Consider the following 20,849-nt stretch of genomic DNA (forward strand, 5'->3'; position numbering starts at 1 on the left):
TCCTATTGATCCCCCACCTGCAGTTCAGCATCCTGATATCATTTGTGAGGCGGCTTCACAGACCATATCGGCTATTCACTCTTTGAGTAGCCTTTTGGTTTCTCAGGTTGTGTCAGTAGCTCAGCCTACTTTTGATGGTAGCAGTGCATTGGGTGGTGCTGACATGTCATCCTCGGCTCCACACATATGCGTGCCACATAGTTGTGTCATGTGTGGGCATGTATGCTTGGGTCCAGTTGGACAGCCCGTTGATCCTGTTGTGGACAGTGCAGATTACGAGGTGCATGAGATGCATGATGCACCAGAGGTTATTACACAGACTGGAGGATACCCTGGGGAGTCCTCACATGCTAGAGACGAGGAGGCACCGTCATCATACATTGATGATGTATTGGTAAGATTTGTGTTTTCACAGTTCATGTTATATTTTAATTAAATATTTATAAATTAGATAATATTAAGTACTAATTTTTATTTACATGGTATATTTAACAGTTGATGACCAAGGATGAGTTGAGATCGATTCAGGAGGGCACCTTGTCGGCCATTTCATTTGGCCTCGATAGCTTGACCGTACATATATTATTGCACCTAGTCGTTTGTATTTTATTGTACATACATGCTCATCATTTATATTTGTATTAATTAGATTATGTAGTAACTTGCATGTATATCTTATTTTACTCTTGTAGAGCACAAGCAACACAAGTGTGGTGCAGTGTGATCTAGGATCTGGTAGTGCAATTGGAGACAAGGTAAAGGTAATTGAATGCAAATATGATTGAATGAATAGTTTAAATAACTTATAGTGATTATACATGTCTAGACATAGATTGATAGTTTCATATACTTGTTGTGTATATATACAGAGAATCCTTGGCTTCACATCCTTGATGACTACACCTAGTATACCTGAAGAAGAAGAAGAGATGCCTCGAGTAGATGTGTGTTTATTTTATTTTTTGATTAGTAGATATAATTTGTTATTATCAGTGACTATTATATGCTAACTTGTATCAATGTCATGTTTCTAAACATATGTAGGTTGTTTATGAAAATATTCAAAACATACCTCCTCTACCGAAGACATACATCAAGAGTCCTGAAAAGCTGAAGAGAAAACGTGGAGATGAGGTAAACATGAATAGTTCAATTAAATAGTTCATTTTTATGTTAACTTTTCGAATGTGAATTATATAATATAACTAATATTAATCATGGTTTGTTTTTCTTGTGCAGGATCCTTCAGAGCCGAGCAGTGCGGCAAAGAGGATCAATTTTGATGATCCATCAACAGCTTAAGATGTTATAGATAGTTTTGGGATGCTTACATGTCTAGTTGGCATGTATATTTTGTATATAGACATACATTCACGTATTTAGATATACATTTTGTTTCAGTTGGTGTTTATGCCATATTTGTGTATGGACATACATTTGTAATCATTCGACATTTTTATATATACAGAAGTTGATATTCGATCATATAAATTGTTGCTCATCTGTGTGTGGTGTTATCATGGCAATCTTTAATCTTCATTCCAATAATTAACAATGGTTAATAATGGCTATTTAATGAACAATACAATTCATTTCATTTCATCGTAAGTGTTGTTTTTATAATGAACAATATAATTCATTTAATGAACAATACAATACAATTTATTTAATGAACAATACAATTCATTTAATCAACAATACAATAAAATTCATTCAATGAACAATACAATTCATAAACAATACAATTCATTTAATGAGCAATACCCTACGCATGCTCCTGTTTTTCCCCCCCACTCGATCGAACGCTCGAGGTCATACCCTACCGGTGTCGTCCCTTGAGTGCCCTAAGTGCTCAAAATTATCAAACTTTGACAGGCCCTAACTCGGAATCTGTGGCACCTGCGAATGATCTGTTTGAACCTACGGGGCCACGAGAGGGGTCCCTACAAGAGCCTATCTCAGTTTTTCAAGTTTCCCTACGGTTTTATTAGGGCAGCAATTTTTCGGTTGGCGAAAAATCGTCAGTCTCACTCAATGGAATGTTGTCGCGTGGCCAATTTCTCGTTCAGCTCATCGCGATGATGAACTGTCAGCTCCGACATGTCCAGTTAGGCATAATTACCCTACGCATGCTCCTGTTTTGCCCCCCCACTCGATCGAACGCTCGGGGTCATACCCTACCGATGTCATCCGTTGAGCGCCCTAAGTGCTCAAAATTGTCAAACTTTGACGAGCCCTAACTCGAAATCTGTGGCACCTGTGAATGATCCGTTTGAACCTACAGGGCCACAAGAGGGGTCCCTACAAAATCCTATCTAGGTATTTCAATTTTCCCTACGGTTTTATTAGGGCAGCAATTTTTTGGTTGGTGAAAAAATCATCAGTCTCCCTCAATGGAATGTTGTCGCCTGGTCGATTTCTCGTTCAGCTTGTCGCGATGACGAACCGTCAGATTCAACATGTCCAGTTAGGCATAATTACCCTACGCATGCTCCTGTTTTGCCCCCCCACTCGATCGAACGCTCGGGGTCATACCCTACCGGCGTCGTCCCTTGAGCGCCCTAAGTGCTCAAAATTGTCAAACTTTGACGGGCCTTAACTCAGAATCTTTGGCACCTGTGAATGATCCATTTGAACCTATGGGGCCACGAGAGGGGTCCCTACAAAAGCCTATCTCAGTATTTCAAGTTGCCCTACAGTTTTATTAGGGCAACAATATTTCGGTTGGCGACAAAATTGTCAATCTCACTCAATGGAATGTTGTCGCCTGGTCGATTTCTCATTCAGCTCATCGCGATGATGAACCGTCAGCTCTGACATGTCCAGTTAGGCATAATTACCCTATGCATGCTCCTATTTTTCCCCCCCACTCGATCGAACGCTTGGGGTCATACCCTACTGGCGTCATCCCTTGAGCGCCCTAAGTGCTCAAAATTGTCAAACTTTGACGGGCCCTAACTCGGAATTTGTGGCACCTGTGAATGATCCATTTGAACCTACAGGGCCATGAGAGGGGTCCCTACAAAATCCTATCTCAGTATTTCAATTTTCCCTACAGTTTTATTAGGGCAGCAATTTTTCGGTTGGCAAAAAAATCATCAGTCTCACTCAATGGAATGTTGTCGCCTGGTCGATTTCTCGTTCAGCTCGTCGTGATGATGAACCGTCGGCTCCGACATGTCCAGTTAGGCATAATTACCGTACGCATGCTCCTATTTTTTCCCCCCACTCGATCGAACGCCATACCCTACCAACGTCGTCCCTTGAGCGCTCTAAGTGCTCAAAATTATCAAACTTTGACAGGCCCTAACTCAGAATCTGTGGCACCTGCGAATGATCCGTTTGAACCTACGGAGCCATGAGAGGGGTCCCTACAAAAGCCTATCTCGGTATTTCAAGTTGCCCTACGGTTTTATTAGGGTAGCAATTTTTCGATTGGCAAAAAAATCATCAGTCTCACTCAATGGAATGTTGTCGCCTGGTCGATTTCTCATTCAGCTTGTCACGATGACGAACCGTCGGCTCTGACATGTCCATTTAGGAATAATTACCCTACGCATGCTCCTTTTTTCCCCCCCACTCGATCGAACGCTCGGGGTCATACCCTACCGGCATCGTCCCTTGAGCGCCCTAAGTGCTCAAAATTGTCAAACTTTGACAGGCCCTAACTCAAAATCTGTGGCACCTGCGAACGATTCGTTTGAACCTACGAGGCCATGAGAGGGGTCCCTACAAAAGCCTAGCTCGGTATTTCAAGTTGCCCTACGGTTTTATTAGGGCATCAATTTTTCGGTTGGCGAAAAAATCGTCAGTCTCACTCAATGGAATGTTGTCGCCTAATCGATTTCTCGTTCAGCTCGTCGCAATGATGAACCGTCGGCTCCGACATGTCCAGTTAGGCATAATTACCCTACGGATGCTCCTGCTTTGCCCCCCCCCCACTCGATCCGACGCTCGGGGTCATACCCTACGCATGTGACATCCATGAAGGGATATGAAGGGATATTTTGTAAACAATCAGAAACCTTTAATGATAATCAAGTTGAAGCCTTGAGATTTATGCAATATGGTTCAAGTCCAAAACTGTACCCTGAGAGCATTTTGATTTTACTTATGTCTTGTGTATTATAATAAAGACCAATTTGCCAATGTGACATCTTCATATGAGAGAAAAGCTTCATTTTATCTCAATAAAGTTGTACCTGTTTCATTATTAGAAAAAATAAATATACAAAGATCTGTTATTAGTATCCTCTAGATTATGGATTTGAATTGATGTTCTCAATTAGTTATTATCTATTTAGCTTTTCTTCATAAGGCACAACCATCTGGTGGTTTATCATATGAGGACAACCATTCATGACTTTCAAAGTAATTGATATTTATTCCTACACCTCACACTCACAAGATTAATAATAAAATGACATTTATGATTCATCAAATGCTGACAAAATCTAATCAAAGTTCAACTTCAAGATGTATACAACATATGATATTCAACTTCAAGATGCATACAACTTACCATATTCAAGCTCATGCCAACCACCACTTGGATATTGTTATATGTCGATTAAAGTACAATATATGTAATAAAACCATATAGTCTTACAAATAAGTCATCATAGACCATCTATGTCAATTAAAGTACAATTCATTTGTAACAAGGGCACACTCACAATCTGAAGTTGCAAAGCCCTGTGGGAAGCATCAAATTAGAAATTTATTAATCTGACTCATACTACTGTCAAAAGCATCAAAGATGCTACTACTAGAGAACACCATGCTCCATTGTGGAGAGAATATTAGGTGCATCTGATGTCAGCATCTGAAAATGAAACAATGTTATTCAATTGCCAAAATCTAACTGACTTTATTTTATAAACCATTAATGAATAAAAATAGACAAGGTTACTTGAGTGAAAGTTCGATGACCACTTTGACTAGTAGGTGTTGATGTTGAAGGCCCAACATTAACCTATTTACCTGACTATCAATGTCAAATGTTTGATTCAATAGATCATCTGTCATGACAATTTGATCCACTGCAGATGTGTCCTGGCCACATGCATTTGAATCATCTTCATGATAATAAATACAACAAGACCCACAATTTAATCTCATTAATGCACAAAGGAATATGTACCATCACCAAGAGAGGGTCTTGTCAACAACAAATGATCTAGCATGAACCTGTATTTTTAAGAATTGTTAGTCTACACATAAAATGCATGGATGAACATAACGGATTTATGATAATCACTTCAACTGAAATGCATGATAATAAATGAAAAGGTGGGATCATATACCATAAAAATATGTCCCTTCGAATTATATCAACAGAACCCACTATGTTGACGCAAAAATCGTAATGTGATACTGTTGTATATCATCAAAAAATACCTTCATGAGCATAAAGGTTATGCAATAATTATATCATAAAAAATTATCAAATAGAGTTCTCTAATAACAAAAATTGTAAAGCTCATCAAATGCATGATAATAAGTCGTGTTGCAAAAATATGTCCCTTCCAATTATATCGAGTGTACTCGCTATGTGCATGCAAAAACCGTGTTGCCAAAAAAAAACGTTCATCAATAGACCTGCATTTTGAACACATCCGTAATATACATGTAACAAACTTGAACATTAAGGTTTAATGATCATTGTTTGAAATGAAATGCATGATAAAAAAAAATAAGGCACCATTAAAGACCTACTACTCAAGTGTGCCTGAAGGGTCATCTCTTTGTTTAAGAGTATCCAGTATTGCTTCATGATCAGTAGTAGTCATTGTCCATAGCTCTTTGGTCTTCGGTTTTGCTTGATGCTTCAACAACTTGACATTTGTAGCTATAATAAGGTGTGAATACATTATAATGATTTTGTGTCTCTCATAGTCTTCAAATGCAAGTATGCCATTCTTTCTAATCATGTATGTTCGCAACCAAGTTCCCACAACAACAACTTAACCTGTAGGATATGTGAACCCATCATCATCTGTCACTAGTTGTGTTAGCTTTTGCTTTCCCTGTACACATCGTTCCAACCAATATTTTGATCTCTCTTCATTCCCTTGCGGTGCAACAACTGCAAAAACATGTCCTGGTGGTACAAGATCTGATAGACGATCATACTCAAGTGAACTTTCCATGTCATCGTTTGACAAGGATATTGTTTGAGATAAAGGAGTTAGATAGTGGGGAACCCACGTATCAACCCACTCACTTGACTCACACTGATCCCAATCACACTAAAGACAACTCTGACAAAAACAAGCCAACGCTCGTGTCCAAATGGTCCATGTACTTGCATCTGAGCTGAGAAATGAATGCATCTTTGAAGAATCTTTAATTGTTTGACAATCCAATCTATCTCCCACTGTTCCCTCCTTAACCAACCAAAAGAATCTGCTCACTGCTAAATCAAGAGTACCTCCATGTGACAATGCTAAACTACACCAATCAACAATAGAACGTGCATTAGAGAAATTTGCACTTGAAATCCTCAATTGCTCCTTAACTAGATCTCTCTTCAAACATGCACCTGCTCCATCATGCTCTCCCTTCCCATGCCCCGCCTCAAAAAAACACCAAATATGAGGTATACGCCTCTCCACATGCATTCTACTCAACCAATAAAACATACGCGCATTCTTGAATTGACCCGTACAGTTATTTGACCATATTATATGTCAGTCGATTGCAATATCTTTCTCATGCAAGAACTCAAAAAAAATCTCGAAAGAATGTTGCACATACTCGGAGGAGTGTGATCTATCATCGCTCATATAAAAATGATACTCCCTGATTATCTTCCTATCCTCTTCTGTACAGGAAATGTTTGGGATGCAGTGTGCGGTCTCGGTTGCCGATTCTTAATTTCAAAACGTCCTTTACATTGGGTGACACTCTAGAATTAGAGTGCCAAAATTGTTGAATCTCTTCCTTCACATTGTCAGTCAACTTTCTATCAACACGTGGAAGCCTCCCACCAAATGCCCATGTATCTTGTTGAAGTGGATCGTCAAGTCTTTGTCTTCGTGCAAGTGCTCTATCCAAAGTTTTACGGTTTATGTTAAAATCAACACAAGTTTGTCTCATTTGACGAGCCTTCCTCAATTGATGGCTTACTAAGGAGGTTGTAATCACTCTTCGAGCGGCTCTCTTATCTCTTTCTTTGGTATTCTTTCCAATAGAATTGAGAGTGTCAAATAGATTTTTTGCAATAATAGAATTTCTCTCCGTTTTCTTGTTCATACAAATCTTCAATTTGTTTAGCAATGGTCTCATCTTTATCATCTTTAGAAATTGAACAAAGAGTTGGCATTGCTCGATCAATGTCTTATTGCTAAAATTTTGGTTGAAAAGTTTTGTAGCCCACAACCGAACAGTTCTTGTTGACCTCTTGCCTTCAAGATTCGCAATAATGTTCTCATCGATTTCAAATAACCATTTTGGGGTTCTTGAAGGCCTTGGATTTGGAATTTGTCTTTCATCCATGAGAGGGTCTTCATTTCTAAAGTAATTAGGTGTTACATATGGTTCACTTGGTGAGGCAATTCCACCTTCAATGTTAAAGTTTTCCACATTTTCACCTCCTATGTCAAAATTTTCCACATGTTGAGCATTTTCATTACCACTTTCAAAATCTACATTTTCATTTTCAATAACTTGTGGCACATTTTCCACATGTTGAGCATTTTCATTATCACTTTCAACATTTTCAATATTTTCACTTTCAAAATCTACATTTTCAATTTCAATTTCCTCTTCAGTTGAAGTAACATTAGCAATATTTAACATACCTTGTCTTCTCCTCCTATGACATTCTCTATCTCTTTCTCTATACACTTCAACTTGGTCATTTGAAAGTTTTCTTTTGCGTTTAGACTTTCGACGACTACTACTCCCCATTTCCATCCACACATATGCTCCTTCGTGATTGACAATGTAAGTTTTCACTTTAAGAATCTCCCAAAAGCACTAATTTGTCTCTAGCTGTCTGCAACCTCGTGATCGTCGACAGAAAACATAGGACCCAGACTGTCAGCCCTTGGAATCAACAGAATGGCCCACAAACCCTTTTTTTTTTGGGGGGTTTTAGTACCAAAATCGGATATCCGATAAAATCCGATATCCGATTTTAGTACAAAAATATGTGGTCCCCCAAAAAAATTCCCGTTGCTGCCATTTACGAACTAAATTGCCACATGGCAGAAATCCGATATTCGATTAAATCGGATATCGGATTTTATTGGTCATATTTTAGAGAGAGAGAGAGAGAGAGAGAGAGAGAGAGAGAGAGAGAGAGAGAGAGAGAGAGAGAGAGAGAGAGGAGAGGGGGAGAGAAGAGAGAGAGAGAGAGAGAGAGAGAGAGAGAGAGAGAGAGAGGAGGAGAGGCGAGAGAGAGAGAGATGAGAGAGAGAGAGAGAGAGAGAGAGAGAGAGAGAGAGAGAGAGAGAGAGAGAGAGGAGGAGAGGGAGGGAGGAGAGAGAGAGAGGGAGGAGAGGGAGAGAGGGAGAGAGAGAGGAGGAGAGAGAGAGAGAGAGGGAGAGAGGGAGAGGGAGAGAGATAGAGAGAGAGAGGAGGAGAGGGAGAGAGAGAGAGAGAGAGAGAGGAGGAGGAGAGGGAGAGAGGGAGAGAGAGAGAGGGAGAGAGAGACACACAATATGACCCCTAACGACATGATTTGGTGTCTTAAGGGGTCCGATGGTGTCGTTAGGGGTCATATGGTGTCCATAGGGGTCATATGGTGTCCCATGAACCCTTATGACCTCTTAGGACACCATATGACCCCTAATGACACCATATTGGGTCGCTTTGGGTCATATTGTGTCCTAAGGGGTCATATTGTGTCTTAAGGGGTCCTATGGTGTCCCAAGACACCATATGACCCCTATGGACACCATATGACCCCTAACAACACCATAGGACCCCTTAAGACACCAAATCATGTCGTTAGGGGTCATATTGTGTCATACGACCCCGTACGACACAATATGATCCCTAACGACATGATTTGGTGTCTTAAGGGGTCCTATGGTGTCGTTAGGGGTCATATAGTGTCTTGGGACACCATAGGACCCCTTAAGACACAATATGACCCCTAACGACACAATATGACCCAAAGAAACCCAATATGGTGTCATTAGGGGTCATATGGTGTCTTAAGGGGTCATATGGTGTCCCAAGACACCATATGACCCCTATGGACACCATATGACCCCTAACAACACCATAGGACCCCTTTAGACACCAAATCATATCGTTAGGGATCATATTGTGTCGTATGGGGTCATAGGACACAATATGACCCCTAACGACATGATTTGGTGTCTTAAGGGGTCCTATGGTGTCGTTAGGGGTCATATGGTGTCCATAGGGATCATATGGTGTCTTGGGACACCATAGGACCCCTTAAGACACAATATGACCCCTAACGACACAATATGACCCAAAGCGACCCAATATGGTGTCATTAGGGGTCATATGGTGTCTTAAGGGGTCCTATGGTGTCCCAAGACACCATATGACCCCTATGGACACCATATGACCCCTAACGACACCATAGGACCCCTTAAGACACCAAATCATATCGTTAGGGATCATATTGTGTCGTACGGGGTCGTAGGACACAATATGACCCCTAACGACATGATTTGGTGTCTTAAGGGGTCCTATGGTGTCGTTAGGGGTCATATGGTGTCCATAGGGGTCATATGGTGTCTTGGGACACCATAGGACCCCTTAAGACATAATATGACCCCTAACGACAGAATATGACCCAAAGCAACCCAATATGGTGTCATTAGGGGTCATATGGTGTCTCAAGGGGTCCTATGGTGTCCCAAGACACCATATGACCCCTATGGACACCATATGACCCCTAACGACACCATATGACCCCTTAAGACACCAAATAATATCGTTAGGGATCATATTGTGTCGTACGGGGTCGCAGGACACAATATGACCCCTAACGACATGATTTGGTGTCTTAAGGGATCATATGGTGTCGTTAGGGGTCATATGGTGTCCATAGGGGTCATATGGTGTCTTGGGACACCATAGGACTCCTTAAGACACAATATGACCCCTAACGACACAATATGACCCAAAGTGACCCAATATGGTGTCATTAGGGGTCATATGGTATCCTAAGAGGTCATAAGGGTTCATGGGACACCATATGACCCCTAGTGGACACCATATGACCCCTAACGACACCATCGGACCCCTTAAGACACCAAATCATGTCGTTAGGGGTCATATTGTGTCCTTACGACCCTGTTAAGACACAATATGACCCCTAATGTTATGATTTGGTGTCTTAAGGGGTCCTATGGTTGTCGTTAGGGATCATATGGTGTCTTGTGACACCATAAGACCCCTTAAGACACCAAATTGTGTCGTTAGGGGTCATATTGTGTCCTACGACCCCGTAAGACACAATATGACCCCTAACGACATGATTTGGTGTCTTAAGGGGGTCTATGGTGTCGTTAGGGGTCATATGGTTGTCCATAGGGGTCATATGGTGTCTTGTGGTGTCTTGGGACACCATAGGACCCCTTAGGACACAATATGACCCCTAACGACATGATTTGGTGTCTTAAGGGGTTCGATGGTGTTGTTAGGGGTCATATGGTGTCCATAGGGGTCATATGGTGTCCCATGAACCCTTATGACCTCTTAGGACACCATATGACCCCTAATGACACCATATTGGGTCGCTTTGGGTCATATTGTGTCCTAAGGGGTCCTATGGTGTCCCAAGACACCATATGAGCCCTACGGGCACCATATGACCCCTAACGACACCATAGGACCCCTTAAGACACCAAATCATGTCGTTAGGGGTCATATGGTGTCCTAAGGGGTCATAGACCACAATATGACCCCTTAGGACATAATATGACCCAAAGTGACCCAATATGGTGTCATTAGGGGTCATATGGTGTCCTGAGAGGTCATAAGGGTTCATGGGACACCATATCACATAACTATCATTAGGGGTCATAGTTATGGGTCGTAAGACACAATATGACCCCTAACGACATGATTTGGTGTCTTAAGGGGTCCTATGGTGTCCCAAGACACCATATGACCCCTAACGACACCATAGGTCCCCTTAAGACACCAAATTGTGTCGTTAGGGGTCATATGGTCTCTCTCTCTCTCCCTCTCTCTCTCTCTCTCTCTCTCTCTCTCTCTCTCTCTCTCTCTCTCTCCCCCCCCTCTCTCTCTCTCTCCTTCTCTCTCTCTCTCTCTCTCTCTCTCTCTCTCTCTCTCTCTCTCTCTCTCTCTCTCTCTCTCTCTCTCCTCTCTCTCTCTCTCTCTCTCTCTCTCCCTCTCCTTCTCTCCCTCTTTAAAATATGACTAATAAAATCCAATATCCGATTTAATCAGATATCGGAATTCTGCCATGTGGCAATTTACTTCATAAATGGCGGCAAAGGGAAATTCATCGGGGACCGCAAATTTTTGTACTCAAATTTTCAAATTTCAAATTTCGGCTCGGGAATGCTTTGGTATTAGGCTTGGAAGTTACAAGCCTGGAAAGTCAACTAAAAAAACGTGTTTTTCAGTATTCCCTGGTTTTCCAGACTTTACACTGGTGGCTGACGACTTTTTTTGTAGCCAAAATCGATAAAACGAAAAGGGTTTTTAAAGGATGTTCCCAGCTTTCCAACAATATAAGGCTTGTCTTATTTCGACTTTAGTAAATAATTATTATTTATTTTCTAATTGAATTCTAACAATAGTCCTGATTGATATACTGATTGAAAAAACACTCATAACTTTCAAACGGTATAACATTTTTTGAAACCGAAACATGCGTCACATCCTATGCTTCGTCTACTATAGGGAAAAAAAAAAAATTTAAAAAAATTCATAAGGTTTTGACCAAGTTAAGGTGGTCAGACGTAGGAGTTTCTGAATTTCTGAAAAGTTGTAGTAAAAAAATCATATATAATTATTTAATTCATAAAAAATTAGAAAAAAAATATGTGTCACATCTGGACATGAGTCTAATACTTATATTATAAATATTGTAAAAAAATATTAAGATTTGATTTTGATTAGGGTGGTCAGACATACGTCTACTTCTTATTTTTTTCCTGAAATTTTAGTACCATTGCATTGAAATTTGAAATTTTCATCAAATAATATTTTTTTTTTTCCAAAAAACAACTAGTAGCTTAGAAACTACATTCAATTTTCTATATATTATCTTCTTAAATATTTTAAAAATAATGTTCACAACTTATTCAAATTTTCATGTCAAGTTGCATAACTCTGATTTTTCTAAAATTTCATTGCCACTTAAGGGCCTATTTTGGCACACTCATTTGCACATACCCATATATTCTTTCAATCTCTCATCTTCCTTATTTGTTGTTTGTCTCATAGCATCCAAAATGTCATACAATATCTTGGGTATGATTTTCATTAGTTCAATTAGAGCCCAAATGTATACATTTAGGTATTCTGCAGTTGCTTCTTCCAAAGTTATTTTCCCAGATTCATCAAAATTATCATACCATTATGCTAATGGCTTGAGGTTACCATTCTTTATGACTTCATCAATAATTTTACTCAAAGACATGGGAGGCTTAACTTGAATCTTACCTTTCTTCAATGCCTCATCAAATTCAGATGTCTTAGGTTTCTTACCAGGTTTGGCTCCACCATATGTTTTTTCTACTGCATCTTTGGTGGCTTTAGCAACTTTAGCCTTCACCTCCTTTATAGCTTCATCAGATTTCATCTCCTCATCATCCATAGTCACAAATCTGACTCTCTTCCTCTTCTTCTCACCACCACCAGATGGCCCGATTGAAGATTTGGTCTTGCTTGTCGGTTTTGCAAGATCGGAGGGGGGAGATATGGTTATGGATTGCCTTGGATTAGGTGCTTCCGGTTTAGATTCCTTTTTTCACAATCTGCTCCTCAGAGAGAATGTTTTCCTCTATAGCCTTTTGGATCACTTCCTTGGATATCCCCATGCTTTCTACAAGAGCCTCTACCTCCTTTCTCACCTTCTTCTAGATCACCAGTTTCTTTAATTGTTGATGAAGTTTTAAACTATTCTCCTTGTATGTTATGAACCTTTCCTCATTGGGGTCCACCAGTTTACTCAACATATGTTGTGCATATAATTCCAAAATTTGTTCTTCGACCTCATAGCCCATTGACATAATCCATACCGTTTGGGGCTCTATGGCTTCCATCAAACACTAATCCGTGTCTACCATAAAATATATGGTGTCCTAATATTTTTCTACAATGGATTTAGGGATTCTTTCCCTCTCATGCATTTCCTTCTAGAAGGTTTTGAAATATCCCCATAGATTCTTTTTCTGGACCTTAGAGTTGCCAGAATTATATAAGTATTCCTGGATCTGAACTCGTACCGACCTGTCAAATCCCCACTGCACTTTCCCAACACTCAGAACCTCTTTCACAAAGTAGAAAAACAAATATAGAAGCAATGTTCCAAACTTGAAAGGATGTTTCATATTTTCTTTGATCTTCTTTATAATTCTTAATAAGCTCACTCCAAGCAACTCTCACAAAGATCATACTTCTTATTTTCTCTCATCATTTCATACGCAACATATATAGCAGTACCGAAAACAAAATTTTCTCTGCTAGAGTAATAGATGTTATAGCCAATGACCATTGCTGCAAACCTGATATCATGATCCAAGATGTCGTTGATTGTCATTTCTTATTTATCAAATTTTGACCTAGTTGCATTAGTCACAATATCATTCTTTACAACCTTCAAGGATCGTAACTCATCAAAATGCACACAATCCTATTACAGCTTGAATGACTATCTTTGTGATCTTGTCGGGCTTGTCTAACCACATGAATTCATCATGTACTCAGTTCCAATATGAATTGGATCCGTTCATGTTCATAGAACATCATAAACCTAAAGAACTATGCAAAACCCTTGTCTTCCAATCCTTGAAATTCTGGTTTCAACACCGAACTCTTATCTGATAGCTGATTATTGTACATATTCAACATTTGTGAACTTCCAAATTCCTCAATAGGATAGTACGCATAAACCCTAATGTCTTTAATATGCAATACTTTGTAGGGCACCGATGAAAATGCATGCTTCAGATCATCTTCCATCGAGATGAACAGATGAAGTTTTTTCATTCAGGCTCAGTGATTTAAACAACCAAAGGAATTGCAGTACTAGATGCAACCATCTTACCAATTCCAAAATTTAAACTTCAACCGAAAAGGGGTTTCATTGTTAAATACCTTTCAATCAGATGCAAGATCGCACACCAAATCTGGATATCGCTCATAATCTCTGCAAATTCTCCTTCAAAGTGCTCTTCTTCTCTTTCACTTTGAATGTAAAGTGAGAAATGAAAGGTTAATTTGTATTTTATCCTTCACATACATAAATTTTAGGTATAATAAATGCACTTAACCCTAATACTTCCGGATCTGTCTCTCAGGTATTCTTCTCTGGATCTTCAAATGTGCTCGAACTCTTCAGGAGATTCATCATAAACATTTGTGATTATCACATACACCTCTGCAACCTACCAAAATTAGGCACAACTCTCAAACAAGGGGTTTGAAATATTTTCATGATAGCTTCCCCCAAGGCCAAATGCCTTAGCTTAGTTACAGGATGAGGTTCCAACACCAGAATCAGGTGCGAACCCATTCACTGCATTATCATCACTCTTTTTCACCCAAGTCTTCTTCATTTGATCTCTTCAGCTTTTGCTTTACCCTTCTCATCTGGCTTCACATTCTTGTTCTCATCCTCCGAACCTATCCTATTCACATTTCTTCTTTTGCAATACTTTTCAATGTGACCAGATTTGTTGCAAGCATAACAAACAACATTTCCTTGTCTAGGTTTGAAGTTCATTTGATTTCCTCTTGATCTGCACTGCATAACACCTGACATTTCTCCTATTCTGAAAGTTATTCATCATACTTCTACATACATTTGCCTTATGACCATACTTATTGCATTTGAAACATTGACTAGTAAAAGATGGACCATTATTGATCATCCTATTTCTGCATTGACTAGCCATATGACCAAATTTATTGCAAACAAAGCAAATACCATTAAAATTATGAGCATTAGGCTGCCTTACCAAAGGCCTTCTTGAGTTGTTCTTCTGTTGTACTTATTTGGAGCTTTCACCTTTCTCAAATCCAAGACCTTGTGTATCATTAGGATTCTTTTGACTTGCAAGCATATCATCTAGCTTGTCTGAGCTGACTTGGAAGCTCTCCTTATATTCATTTGCAACATCAATATAATATCTAATAAGAATGATCTACCTTTCAAGATCTTCCTCATGTTGTCTGGATTCTTGCAGGTCAAGCTTCAGTTGTCCATTCTCACTCTCAAGTCTGCAACATTCTTTAGATTTTTCTTTAAGGGACTGAGCAAGCTTCTCCTCATTCTTCTTTCTTTCTTCAATCTCTTTTGTCAAACTCATCACAATGGCTTCCATCTCATTCTTTTGGACTGTATTAGCTCTAGCAAGTCTGTCACATTCTTTTATCTTTTCCTTTAGGGCTTCTTCATCAATGCTTTGACTTTCTTTCTCTTTTAGTTTATCAACAAGTTCCTTTCTCTTCTCCCTTGACTTATTCAACTAATCCTTCAATGTTTCAATGAAGTTCTCAGCATCTTTAAGGTTTACTTTCACTTGTCGGACCTCAGCTTGGGCTTGATCAAGATCCTCAAGTGTTACAACAAGCTAATGTTTTAGACTACCAAAATCCATTGATTCACTTTCCCGGATCCTGCTCAAGTTGTAAGGCTTCTTCCGAGGAACTAGGCTTTGACACCAATTGTTGGTATCAAGGAACACTGAGAGGGGGGGTGAATTAGTGTTCTGCAATTTTTAACATTCTTAATTTGTCCTTTTAACCACTTAATGCAAATGAATAAAAGTAGAGTGCAGAAAAAAAAGAAAATAACAATAACACCATAACACCAAGATTTTTACGTGGAAACCCGGTTAAGGGAAAAACCACAATGGGATTGAGACCCACAATATTAATATACCTTATTATAAGTATAATAATATTACATGAGGGGAATGCACATGCATTCAGGCACACTGCCTAGAGCTCACTGCTCAAATTACAATAAGGGCTACAACCCCGGAAGACTCACTGCCTTACAAAAGATGACAAATAATAATTGGAATGTCTAAACTAATAAACAACATCTATAAATGCCAAAAAAAGTTTTGGGCAAGCACAAAATACTCTGTTATGCACCACTGCTCTATTCTCATATTTTGTTGTATTCCACAACATAAATCCTTCAATTGTGGACTTGAAATTGCCCACAATCACTCATACACACTTCACGCATAACCATCCATATCAACACTGATCAAATCAATCACTCTAATATATCTGCATCAACAATTTAGGTTTATTTCATGTCGGCCCATAAACACATAACTCACAAATGAAATGTGTTACCCAAGGTCGGCTCAATCCAATCCAAATCAATCATGCGGACCAAAATAAATTGTCCACACACTTCCCACATGTCATCTCACTAACCTCTAAATCTCAAACAACTACCAAAATCGCTTTGCACGATCCGCACAAAGAATCTCTACACGTTATTGCTGATAAGCACTGTTCTAATAGAAAACCTGTCTACCGGATATTCCAACTGACTCAACACTCAACACAAGAGGCCATAAAACCTGGAATAAGGAATATTACACAATCATAATGCATCTCAAATATTTGCAGTACCAAATACCCAACACAACCGAATCGCCAACCAAATCACTGTACACTCTGTCGGATGTCTCATTCTTCTCACCGAACCTCACCATACCTCAATCAATCTTCCGGTATGAATGAATTATAAACTACGGATTGGATATTTGACTCAAGTTTCCATCAATGACAACATCTAAACAACAATGCAATGTCTCTTGCTAACAAAATCTCCCACAAATACTTCATAAATCTAACATAATTTTGACTGCAAATCTTCCATAAGAGTTCTCTTCACTTTCTAGTGTTTTTTGATATATTGTTTATTATCCACACCCACAACTTCTCCACTTGAATGATCTATCTTTATATATTTAATGATTCTATGAATAGATGCAACTCTTTGAAATGGATACAACTATTTGAAAAGTTATGTCCTTTCACTAACTAATCTGCCTTAACTCAATCTCTTTTCTCCTTATTAATTTCCTTGTGGACTTTCATAAACTTACAATCTCCTCACAATTTTCTTGTGAAATATTCATATATCTGCTTTAATTTATCTAGAGAAACTCATTAAATCTACTTGAAATTTGCTATTCTTCTTCTCTTGAATCTACAATATCTTCTTCTTCTTATATCTCTCTTCTCCCCTCACAAATAGCTGGTGGATGTATTATAGACTTGCGCAAAACACTCTTTAAATATGCTCCAATACTCTTGACAAATGTGATCTCAAATAATTGAATTCTATCCTTTAAATTTATTCCTTAAGATCTGATGTAAGTTTGCATTCTTTCTTTCCTTCAAGTCTACAAAAAAGCCTCTTTTATGTCTTCATAAATCTTAATCAAATATCTCTTTTGGATCTGCATATATCTCTACCATGTATTAATTTATTCTTTATTATTACACACTCACATTCTTTTCACATTTCACTATCACCTTCTATATCTTCATATCTTTATGCCTCTTCATGAAAGAATACATCTCATTGAAGGGAGTTGACCTTTTGAAAAGACATCACCTTTTGTTAACAATTCCTTTTGATTGCCTTTTTAAAATACTTTTATTTATCTTTTAAATCAATCTCATTTTTATATCTAATTTATCTATTTTTTTGCACACACAACTCTCACTATCATCCCTCACTCAGTGCTCTCTTTATATCTTCCCAAGAGAGGCAATTTCATTTAGAGACATCTCATTTCATCTTTAAAAATTATAACTCTTCATTTCATATGCTAATTGCACCTCTTCATTAATAAATCTATTTGAATGATATCATAATTTTCTATACATAAATCTCTTATTGTATTCCCATATAACTCTTGATAATCTTAGAGGATCCGGTTAATACTAAGAGGGGGGGTGAATCAAACATAAACTTAAAACTTAAAACTTGAACTTATAAAAATTCTTTGAATCAAACATAAACTAGTAATAAACTCCTTACCATTACCAGTAATCACTGATAACCAACTGTTAAATCGGTTTATTAGAACAACTCATTAAGTGTTCATCAATATGCATAAACTAAAAGTAAAACATAACAACACATAAAAACATTCACCATATGAACACCATGTTTTTCACGTGGAAACTCAAATAGGGAAAAACCATGGTGGGAATTGGTATCCACAAAAATTTTACACTCTTTCGGAATGCTCCCTGTTAGGAGCCTAGCCCGGTTAGAAGCTTACAATTATGCCCTGTTAGGAGCAAACCCTGTTAGGAGTCACCCAATTAAGGGATTTAGATGATGAGCCCCATTAGGAGCTTTGACCTGTTAGGATCAACCTCGCAAGAGGATTTAACACTCAAATGTTGAGATACCCGGTTAAGGGATTTAAAATGTAAGGCCTATTAGGACCTACCCGGTTAAGGGATTTACAATGTAAGGCCTGTTAGGACCTACCCGGTTAAGGGATTTTGATTGTTGCAATTGTTAGAGAACAACAATGAATGATCTAGGTACAACACTTAACTGCTTTCTTGATCATGAACCGATATGTTGATATGATGATAATGTATGTTGTCATTGATGTCAATAAGTTCAAGTGAACTGATGTGAAGAGGTATGAGGAGATTCAGTGAACTGGTGTCGAGGTTTCACTAAGTGTGATTATCGGTTGGTAGTCTTGGCTCTATGGTTATTGGCTTGTCGATCCAGCTTGTGTGATGAACTGATGATACTCTGTGATCGAGGTGCCACATCAGCTTTGAGAGCATAAAGGATTGAGGTATGAGAAGATCGACCGCGTTTGAAGTCTACCTCGGGAATGATTATTCTTCTTAGTGGCATAAGAAGAAAATGTGATGGGTTACTGATTCCCATGAGCGATGATGAATCAACGATGCAGATTGACTTGTGATCTATTTGAAATTGTAAATGATCTATGCAATATGATTGGACGGTTAGGATGAGACTCCCTGTGTGGTAAACCTAAGATGTTTAGGGTTTAGGGTTTATGCCACCGACCATTTTGTTACCTATAAGGTCGATGATGTTTGTATTAAAAAGTTGTTGGCAAATGTTGCGTGTGTATCTGAGTGAAGAGATACTTGATACGTGCTAGACCAATAAAGAGGGAAACTATAGAGTGTGATTGTAGAGTAGAGGATAAGAAAAGGATCTGCCTTGGCATGTAGTGTTGTTATCATATCATAGTTTTACCTGTTGTCTTTTAACCATTGCAACAGTTGGAAAATCCCTTTACCGGGTAGCTTTAATAGGTTTATTGTAAAACCTGTAACCAGGTGACTCAAGATCATTGAGTTCTTTAAATCCTCTAGCGAGGTAACCTTTAACAGGGTATATAGCCATCTCTTAACTGGGTGATCTCTAATAGGATCGGTTCCTAACAGAACCTTATTGTACAGTATTTAACCGTACTAGGCTCCTAACAGGGCGAGCTTCAAAAGAGTTCAAAACAAGCTTGTGGGTATTCATTCCCACCATGGTTTTTCCCATTTGGGTTTCCACGTGAAAAATCTATGTGTTATGTGTTATGCATTTTTCATGTGATGTTTATGAAGTATTTGGTTGAAAGATCATGCATGTAGAGTTAATAGGTTATGGTATTACTAGCATACCATATGCATATGTTTATGGGTGAAAGTTGATGTTGTACATTGATGGTATTTGATGTATTCAGACTTATCAGTTTATGGTGTCTAGTGTCTTACTGTGTTAGACCAGGATTGTCATGGTTAAGTTCAGTAATGGTAATAACCAGTTGGTATTGCTTTAGCTAGATAAGTCATTAAGAGTTTTTATCTGTACTGATTCACCCCCCCCCCTCTCTCAGTACCCGCTGGGGTATCCATTTTTCATCATTATTCATCAATTGGTATCAAAGCGCCTCCAGGTCCTTGGTGATATAAGCCTAACAGCTTGAGATAAAAGATCCTGTTGTAATGATAAAGAGGGAAGATCCTAAGTTCAATAGAGATAACTTCAAAATATGGAAGGACAAAATGAAGATTTACATCAAGAGTATGGGTTCTCAACAGTGGAACTATATTGAGAATGCTTTTGTGACTCCCACTGGCACTCTGACTAATGATCATAAGAGATAAATCCAGGAAAACGAGCAAGTTATGGAAGCTCTTATCAGCAGCCTATCAGATATTGAGTTTATTGATGTTCAAGACAAAGACACTCCTAAGGAGGTATGGGAAGCACTGGAAACCATCTATGGTGGTGATGAACATGTAAAGCAAGCTAAGGAAGAGAGCCTTAGAGGAAAATTTGAAGACATGAGGATGGTTGAGGGTGAGACCATTCAGCAATATGGTATTAGGATTAAGACAGTAGTTGGTGATATCAAAAGCGTTGGTGGAATGATTGAAGATGCCACTGTTGTTAGTAAAGTTCTTAGATCATTGTTACCAATCTATGCAATCAGAGTAGCAGCTATCCAGGAGCTAAGATCTATTGATAAAACCAAGGTATCCTTAGACTCTATCATTGCAAAGTTAACTGCATATGAGTTGAATAGCTATGATGGTAGTGTTCAGAAGACTGAGTCAGCCTTTAAAGCATCTATTGTACCATCCCAAAAAGGAAAAGAAGCTAGTATCAGCTA

Source organism: Cryptomeria japonica, chromosome 8 (genome assembly GCF_030272615.1).
Source record: "Cryptomeria japonica chromosome 8, Sugi_1.0, whole genome shotgun sequence".
In the NCBI taxonomy this organism is placed as follows: domain Eukaryota; kingdom Viridiplantae; phylum Streptophyta; class Pinopsida; order Cupressales; family Cupressaceae; genus Cryptomeria; species Cryptomeria japonica.